Source organism: Panicum virgatum, chromosome 3N (assembly GCF_016808335.1).
Source record: "Panicum virgatum strain AP13 chromosome 3N, P.virgatum_v5, whole genome shotgun sequence".
NCBI classification, from domain to species: domain Eukaryota; kingdom Viridiplantae; phylum Streptophyta; class Magnoliopsida; order Poales; family Poaceae; genus Panicum; species Panicum virgatum.
The window spans coordinates 36,609,931-36,618,953 of NC_053147.1; the positions used below are offsets into that span (position 1 = coordinate 36,609,931).

At 49.0% G+C, this 9,023-nt stretch overlaps 1 long non-coding RNA gene across 1 annotated transcript; it reads left to right on the forward strand.

The window, feature by feature from the left end:
* The first annotated feature begins 5,420 nt into the window (after nucleotides 1–5,420).
* LOC120665869 lies at nucleotides 5,421–8,369 on the forward strand. Its single transcript, XR_005671405.1, has 2 exons — nucleotides 5,421–7,961; nucleotides 8,045–8,369. It is a non-coding gene; the product is annotated as an uncharacterized LOC120665869 (long non-coding RNA).
* Nucleotides 8,370–9,023: the final 654 nt, after the last annotated feature.

Below are 9,023 nucleotides of genomic sequence, written 5' to 3' on the forward strand. Positions count from 1 at the left end.
GGACTTACAGAAACAATTTCTTCCCTCTGACCATCTTCTTTTCTGGAAAGCAATTGTATCTACAGAAATGACAACAACCTAATTCGTTTAGAGTTCATGGAAAAAATAGAACATGACAGCTGAACATTAACAATAGATTATGACCAAGAAAGCAAGAACGAATGACAATAAGCATAAAATTAACAGCTGCAGCCTGCAGCACACCACATGAAATAGCACATAACGACATAGCATAGTTCTAGTTCATAGTTCAAACTTCGAACACGAAGAAAATAAAAACTTAAAAGTCATAGCAGCAGCTAGCAGCTGATAGTACATAGCACAATCAAGCAAAATATGAGAGGATTCGAGTAGCCATACATTGCAGATTTGGTGCTCCACCTCCATAGAGCCTCCACCAAGATGCTAACAATCAAAATGAAGCAAATAAGGTTAGTTAAGATGGAGTGAAGAAGCAAAATGGCTGCTGAAATGAAGAGAATAATACTAGGGTTGAACTCAAATCGTTCACAACTTCTTGCCATCTTCTTTCCAAAGGAACCTTGCTTCGTCCGAAACTTGTCAAAATCTTCATTGACAGCCAAAGGAACCTACAGGCTAGAGGCTACAGCAAAGCAGAGCACAAGAACATGCATTGATGCATAACCACCGAACCACACGAACATGAAGATTGAAGAAATATACTTATTATAGTAGCAGTCCATAGAGGAGCAGAAGATTACCTGAATACCACCAAGGGCCACCAAGGGCGCCGGCGAACAGGCAGCCAGGGAGGGACGGTCGCGGCAGACTTGCACGGGGGAGTCAGGGGGAGGCACGGCCGCGGGCTGCGGCTGACCTTTTCCTGCCGCACGACCGCAGACCGGAAGGCCGGAGGTGGACGACGGAAGGGCGGAGGCGGGAAGCAGAGCCACGGCAAACGGGAAGGGCGCGACGGACGAGCAGGGAGGCGCGGCGGACGAGCAGGGCAGGAGGCGCGACTGAGATTGGATTGGGAAAGGCGGCGGCTATCGATTGGGAAGGTCGCAGCGGTAGCGGTACACTGATCCTGCACCCGCGCCGGCGTGCGCGCCAATCTTCCCGCTTCCCCGCCGCCGGTGACTGTGCGAACGATTTCCGCTCGCTTACGCCCGCGTTTCGCGTGATTACGCGCTCGATTAAGCGCGGCCAGCGATTAATTGCGCGATTACCTGGTAATCGACGCGCTGACCCGGCGCGTAGCGCATAAGCGCGAGTAATCTCGCGATTAAGCGCGATTTCTTGAACCTTGCTCTTGATCTATTTTCTGCTTGCCTAACCCCAGCTAGGACTCCTAGTAGCCTTTTATAGACAAGGCGCCTAACAAACTTGACCCTTAAGTAATCTAATCTTTATCCTAAACCCTAATATGGTGGGCTACAGTAGCTATGGTACTGTTCACGCACAGTGCTTGTGGGCCTAGGCATGTGGCCGGCCCACTTGCCATAACACTTCTCCATCCCTCGAAAACAGCTCGTCCTCGAGCTGGAGTTGACGAACTTGGCGCAGACTGGATGACTTTGGGCTGGAGCCAATGTTGCTGGTGGAGAGCAGTTGAATGACGCCGAAGGTCGCAGCTGGGCTGATCCCAGTCAGTTAGCCTCCCGAGGGCCGCGGGGCAATACTGGAGGTGAAGACTGGTTGCTCTGGCGAGGGACTCCAAGCGGATGATGGAGCACAGGGGGCCCACGGCCGGACCAGCAAGACGCTGGCACACAAATACAAGGACGCGAAGGGTGTCGTCCCTGGTGCAGCCATCTGTATGGTGGCCAGAGCACACTCCTCCCTGGGGTAGAGGATGGAGAAGTGCAGCGGCGAACGCCACCACATCTATGGAGGCGCAACCTGCCGGTGGTACCTCCCTTGCGAGCAAGAAGGCGATGATCTGGATGCAGTCGGTGGCGGTGGTCGCCGGCGGAAACATGCGCATCCCTAGGGCTGAGAGAGGCACGACTGCTGGGTGAAGCGCTGCGAAGGACTGGAAGCGCGGTCTCCTGTAGCAGCTCCTCCTGGGCCTCGCCGTCGTGGCCCGACAGTACAGGGACCGCTGGTGGTGAGGTGGATCCCGCTGGGAACCGAATCCCCGTAGGTAGGGAACCGAGACGAACACCCGCAGCGGCGAACGCCCGGCAGGGCCGGAGGCGAATCCGGCCGGCCAAGGGGCAGACTCCCGGCGGCCAAGAGCGCTCTAAAAGCCCGCTGGCAGACCAGTGGGATGCTCGTGTGCCGAGACGAGCGCAGCCGCCGAGCGGCGGGCGGCCCCAATCTGTGGCCCTAGAGAGCTGCCGACGGGCGGCAGCAGGTGGACGAACGGCCGCGGAAGGTCGTAGGCGCGCGCGGACGCGTGGGCGGCTGCGTACGGGCGGAGGCACACGCGGACAACGTGCGGGTGGCGACCGACGGAGGAGCGCGGGCGGCCGCAGACAGGGGGGCAGCCATGGATGGGGCGCGGCGGGCGGTGAGGTATCCCCCGCGATGTGCGACGGACACCGCGATGGACGGCCCGAGGAGGAGCGCAGACAGCACCGTGACGGGTAGGGCAGCCCGATCCGCGAAGGGTGGAGTCGTCGCTATCGAGGATCCACGCCGACGAGGAAAGCTTCGATTGACGGCGATGGGCTGGCGACGACGAATCCAGGAAGGGCAGGGGCTGCTGATCCCGTCCCACGAGCGGATCAACGACGGCGGTCGGAGCAACTGGTGTTGATGGCGCGGGCAACGGCTGGGGCATCACCGTCAGGGCCCCCGGTGGAGATGGGGTTGGCGCCGACGGCGTGGGCGCCACTGGTGCAGGCGGAGAAGGCGCGGTCGGCGGCGGTCCAAGAGGCGATGCTGGCGGCGCAGCTGCTGTTGCTGATGTGGCGGCCGTCGATGGAGATGTAGTAGCAGCCACCCCTGTTGTTGTGGCCGTAGTGTATGACGGAGAAGATGCCCAGGAGTACTTGGCGAGGATCTCGGCGATGGTGGGAGATGAAGACACCGGCAGCGACACCCCATTGAATTCAGCCGGCGGGGGTGCACATGTCGGAGCCGAAGCAAATCGTCGACGGACCGCACCAGTGAACTCCGGCCATGTAGGTACGCCGATGGTCCTCTCGATCTCGTCGAACCACCGTAGTGCTGGGCCTGTCATCTTGAAAGAAATAGTCCGTACCTTCAGGAACTCCGGTGTCTCCCAGGCGTCCAAGCACTGGTTGCAGCGGTGCAACCAGAGCAGTGGATCAGTACTGCCATCGAAGGTTGGAATGCGGATCTTGGGGGCTGCGGTGTTTGCTTCCATGGCTTGTCGATGAGTAGATGCAATCTGAGGAGGGGGCGTACAGATGCAATCTGGGTGGGATTGGGTGGGAATTTTGGCGGCGCAGGATCAAAAGCTCTGAATACCAAGTTGATGTGGACTGATTATCGAATACTAGAACAGCATGATAGATCGGCTACTCGCCCTCCCGCAGGAGGCTCTGAGATGCACTCTTGATCTATTTTCTGCTTGCCTAACCCTAGGACTCCTAGCAGCCTTTTATAGACAAGGCGTCTAACAAGCTTGACCCTTAAGTAATCTAATTTTTATCCTAAACCCTAATATGGCGGCGCTACAGTACATCGGTACTGTTCACGTGCAGTACTGGTGGGCCTAGGCCTGTGGCCGGCCCACTTGTCATAACAGGCTGCGTGCGAGCCGCGGGCCCCACCTCCCCAGTGCGCGATCTGCGGAGCCTCTCCAACCGCAGTGGCGTCCTCCACCCCGTCCGTCGGATCTGCCGTCGATGCCATACTATCGCCCCACCGAGGAGGCTGGAGCGCCGAGCAGGTTTGAATACCCTGAATATCTTCTCTTTCCACTGTAATATCATGAAAATTGTGAATTGCGTCTAGAGTCTTAGATCAGTGTTTTGTGTTTTTCTCCTTTTTCATGCCACTATATACTATATCAACTATATTGTAGTTTAATTTAGGTGGAAGCATGTGCTGTCTCATCTTAACACACTTTTTTTCCCGTATGAACATAAATTGTGAATCGTGTGTGAGCATCCCGTATTCATATTGCCGTGGTCCAGGGTAGGCATAGTCGCATAGACCCTTGTGTGCGTTATGCTGTGTTCATATTTCTTACCTGGACCAGTGATTTAAAACCCTGGAAATTCCTTGTTCGTTGTATATGTGTGTTTAGCTCTTTTGTTTCTGAAAATACGTGTCTAGCAGAATTATCCATGCACTTGTCCTTATTTCAATTGCAATTGGCTAGAGCCTAGATGAGTATAGGGACTGTAGTACCATAATATGAGTATAGGATACATGAACGGTATGCCTTTCGTTAGTGCTTTGTAATACATACCTCTGTTAAATCCTGCTTGAACGATTGTCACATTTCACCTACTTTATTTCAGCTTACCATAGCCATCAAACTAGAAATCCATATCCTTTAATTGTCAAGACTTGTCGAGGAGCAAAATGGAAGGGACATTTGTAGTAGAGTTTTTAGTCCCACACCATGTAAATTGCTTTTGTATATTCTAACTTAGGAAACTAAACTGTCCATTAAAAAAAGAAAATAATTATGCATATTATATTGTAAATTTAGAGAACAAGGTAGCTAAGCAAATGAACATTACTAACTATCATTGTTATTTTTTAATTGTGCTTGTCATCATTCATTTTTCTTGTTTTAAATATAAACTTCACCTTTTTGCATATTCTATATAGTAGACACTTTCATCGGGTGGAGCTTAAGAACTCAACAGGGAGGGCAATCACCAGGATCCATTGTGGCCACGAGAGATGGCGACCTATTACATCACATGCCTGAACCGAGAAACAAGAAATCAAAAGCCGCAAAACCTAACCCTAATTGCTGCGGGTGGCCATGAGGAAACAAGCACACGTACCTTTCCCTTAGTCGCAGCGGAATTGAATTGCGGTCACCATGGCAAGAGCCAAAGGCCGCCGTTGCGCTGGGGGCGGCGGGACGGGAGAGGCGGCGGCGGCGGTGCAGTGGGGAAGAAAGGCGGCGGCGGCGGCGGGATAGCGAGAGGGGGGGGGGGGTGAGGAGAGTGGGAGCGGTCAACGGGCTGGACCGGGGTCACGGGCACATGAACAAAGGGGCGGGGGCACAAAGGACATTTCGCCTCGCCTTGCTGACCGGGCGTCAACGTGGCCTGCCGCCGTGTTTTATCACATATGCAAAAGTGATAAAAACATAAGATTTCCAGTTACAGTAATACTAAATCTGTAGGAGCCCGTTTAAGAGTGCTAAAGCAACGGGTGACCTTTCTTATAATTCCTTATAATTATAATGTAAAAATGTAAAAAACCCCGCCTGGCCGTATCCCTCCCCTCCCCTCTCCTGTCTCCTCCCCCCACAGCTCCTTCCACACCACCGCCGGCGCCCTCTCCCACGCTGCTCCTCTCCTCCCCCGCCTCCCTCCCTTCCTTTCCCTTCCCCTCTACTTCCCCACCTTCCTCACCTCCCTTCCCCTCTCCTCCCCTACCTCCCTCCCCTCCTGCTAGGCCTCCCCGCCGAGCGGCGCGGGGCACGCAGCGGCCGAGCTGTCAAGCAGCGGCGTCGGGGAGTGCGGATCTACGGCGGGGTGGGCGGATCTGCGGTGCGGTGGCGGGGCGTACGGATCTGCGTCGCGGCAGCGGTGCCGGGCCTCACCTCTTCCAGGCGAGCGGGGATGCGCGGTGACCGGCGCGGCGGTGCGGAAGCGCAACGAGTGGGGCGAAGGCATGGACGTGCTGCTTGGACTGGGCGTCTTCACTACCCTGCATCGTGGTGTTAAGGTAATTTCTATATTTGCAATTCATTCTGATACGAGGAGCCAATACAAAGACGCCTCCCTCTCCTTGTTTTTCCCACACCCTCGGCGCAATCATCTGAATGGCATTCCTGTTCGAGGGGCAAGTGTTGCATTGTTGATATATGCCAGATCCTAAAGAGAGGGGGATAACTAGCTTTAGCTTGAAGTTAGTGCTGGTTAGTTGCCTAAATAGGAGTACCGATTGATATTCAATTGTGGATTTGACATGAAATTGTCTGCTACAATGAGCACATTAGGAGGTGAATTTGTGGCTTCAGCGAACACGATCTAGAAATTGTTCAATGACTAATTACATGGTGCAGTGCCTGCCGCTCGTAACATGCTATAAAATTATTTTCATTATTGCAGTGTTCTGGTAGGCATATGTCAACTTCTATTAGGTCAATTCTTGCGTAGCCACCTTGCATCGATATTTAATGGGGACCTCCAAAATTGTTCTTGGACATTGCTTTAATTCTCCTGTTGTTTGCAGTTCCGGTGGACATGCTAGAAGCACATAGTGGATCTTTTGCCATGGCTGCAAAGTGAATATGGATGATCTCGTAGTAAAAAATAAGCTTGATGGAGCTTTTGCATCTAACAGTGTGTTTGCCTTCATTCCTTGTTGTTCGATGTTTATTTAAACCATACCTCTACTGCTTGAGTCCCTATATTTTCTCATGTTCATGGCATTAAGTGAATAGAAAAAAACTTGAGGTTAGTAAATGGAAAAAGATCCATTAGAGCCTTAAATTATGATCTTATCACTTATATAATCAGCAGTGTTATTTGCTCATTTTTTCTATTTATATTAGTAAATGTCTATTCTACTGCTAACGAGGAGGCTGCAGCTGGTAGCATGCTAACCTGGAGCAGCGGTGAGACCAGGTGAGACCGTACCTCATGATATTGATTGCCATGTTGTGATAGAATCAAAGCTTTTCTTCCCTAATTAAGTTTAGAAGGCCATGCAAATAAATTTGACGTATTATTTCTGATGACAGAATTAATCTCACTTATAAATAACTAAATCAGTGCAAATATCTTAGATGATGAGCTCTTAGTTAATAATAGCTAAGGAAAGCAAAATAACTGATTCAGAGTTAAGAGTAGTACTGAGCTTCAGTCTGTCATGCAAATAAATTTGACGTATTCTTTCTGATTACAGAATCAATCTCAAATATAAATAACCAAGTCAGTGCAAATAGCTTAAGTGATGACCTCTTAGTTAATAATAGCTAAAGAAAGAAAAATAGCGGATTCAGAATTAAGAGTAGTACTGAGCTTCAGTCTGTTAGTAAAGCAAGACCGATTGCATTAGCTCAGTACAAAATAGAAGTATGATGGCAATAAATTGTCATTCAGTGAATTCTGAAGATGAAGTAGACATGGATCTAACTAGAAGAATATATATGAAGGATCCTGCAACAATCTATTTAAATTTTTTCCTGGCGATTTCCTATTGTTAGAGAGGGAGGGTTGAACAAGTGTTACTCTTCCACTAGGATAAATAAACTGATGTGTCTACTCAATGTGATATGATCTTTAACAGTTTTGCAGTACATTTGAGAAAACAACACTAGACTAATATCAAAGTTAGTTTCCAATTCCTAATTCTGACAATTTGGTGACCTGTGGTTCATGTCGCGACTAGCTTAAATTAATCACATAATCACTTTCTAGGTCAACTTTCATGATATTTCTGTTGAACATATCCTTTTAAACCAATCAAGACCATGATCTTTTGTATGAAGTCCTCTCCTTGATGTAAATTGCAAAACCATAATATTTTTAGTTTGTTCAGTTTCTTTTCCTCCATTCAAGGCTGCTGTCTCTCCTGTCTCCTTTGAGGACACTAAACCTGCAAGTAAGACTTTACAATTTTTCACATTAACTATGATTGGTTGCTAATAACCTTCTTTCTCTACAGTGCTCAAAACTATTCTATCTTGCTAGGTATGATGCAAGTAATTCGTTAAAATTCTTATTCTTATCGATGCATAATTTGGACCCGCGAACTGATGGTAGTTGTTTATAGTTCAGTTTGTATTACTCACATTATTTGGTGGTCCTTAGTTAATGAACAATCCTCTTGCCATTGCCTTGTAAATTGCCCTTCCTTTCCTGCATCTGCACATAGTTTTCAAGGTAACATTCTTGATATAATATGATTGCATCTTTTGTTCTCCTAAATAGACCCCTTTCTTATATAATGCAGTTGGTTCTTGTAGATTCACGCCAAGTTTCAAGCTTTCATTTGTTGTCAAGTAAGGGTCGAATTTCTTACACTTATAAGGCATACCTAAATGGCTTGGTTCAATATGTTGGTTTCATAAGTTGTGAGTTGGGACAACTATGGCGTGGCAATGTTGGTGTTCCTAAATATTATGTGTGATATCTATATTTTTCTATATTTGGTCATCAGTTCTAAAAGACTATTGTTTAAGGAGTGCATTGCTAATTGTGTCGGCCTTTTTATTGATACTCAGTCTAGAATCATGATAAGTGTATTTGACATTACATTATAAATCAGCTGTTTGAATGATCTCCCACAAAGTACAAAGCATATTCTGTGAAATATATTTATTTTCCTTATATGTTGTGTTATTTAGGTCCTTTTCATGACATCATGAGATTCAATATTTGTTTTGCCCGTAGCAACGCACGGGCACGAATAGTCTCCAGTAAACAGACAAGAGCGGAGTTATCGTCTTATCGGCCGGCTAATCACAAGTATCAATATCTTTTCCCTTCCCTTGTGGCGATGGCAGGAGGCAGCGCGAGGCGCGCGCGGCTCACTGACCTGGACGGCCCACCGTGGCGGTGCGTGGGGTTGTTGGGCTCCTTCGGCAGTGAGCTGGCGCGGGGCCCAACTGCCATTGGGCAAGGGAGTTGTTCAAACATCCCGTGAGTCTCTCTTTCTTGCGAGATGGGGAGATAATGAACTGTGTTCTCTGTCTAGCTGAATTTGGTTAGCCGTATATCGATAGTTGGATGCGTTTCACGGGTTTGAATTTGGAAAGTAGGTGGATAAATATTACTAGTATTGGGCTGTTTAAATTTTGGGTCAGATCTTTAATTCTTTTTAGATAAAATTTGAGTTCTGGAATTCAGAAGCCCGAGTACGTATTCGGGTCAGGGTTTAATTATCCGACCGGTAACCGCCGGCCTCCGGTTCCGGTATACCGGTCCGGTTTGGCCGGTTACCGG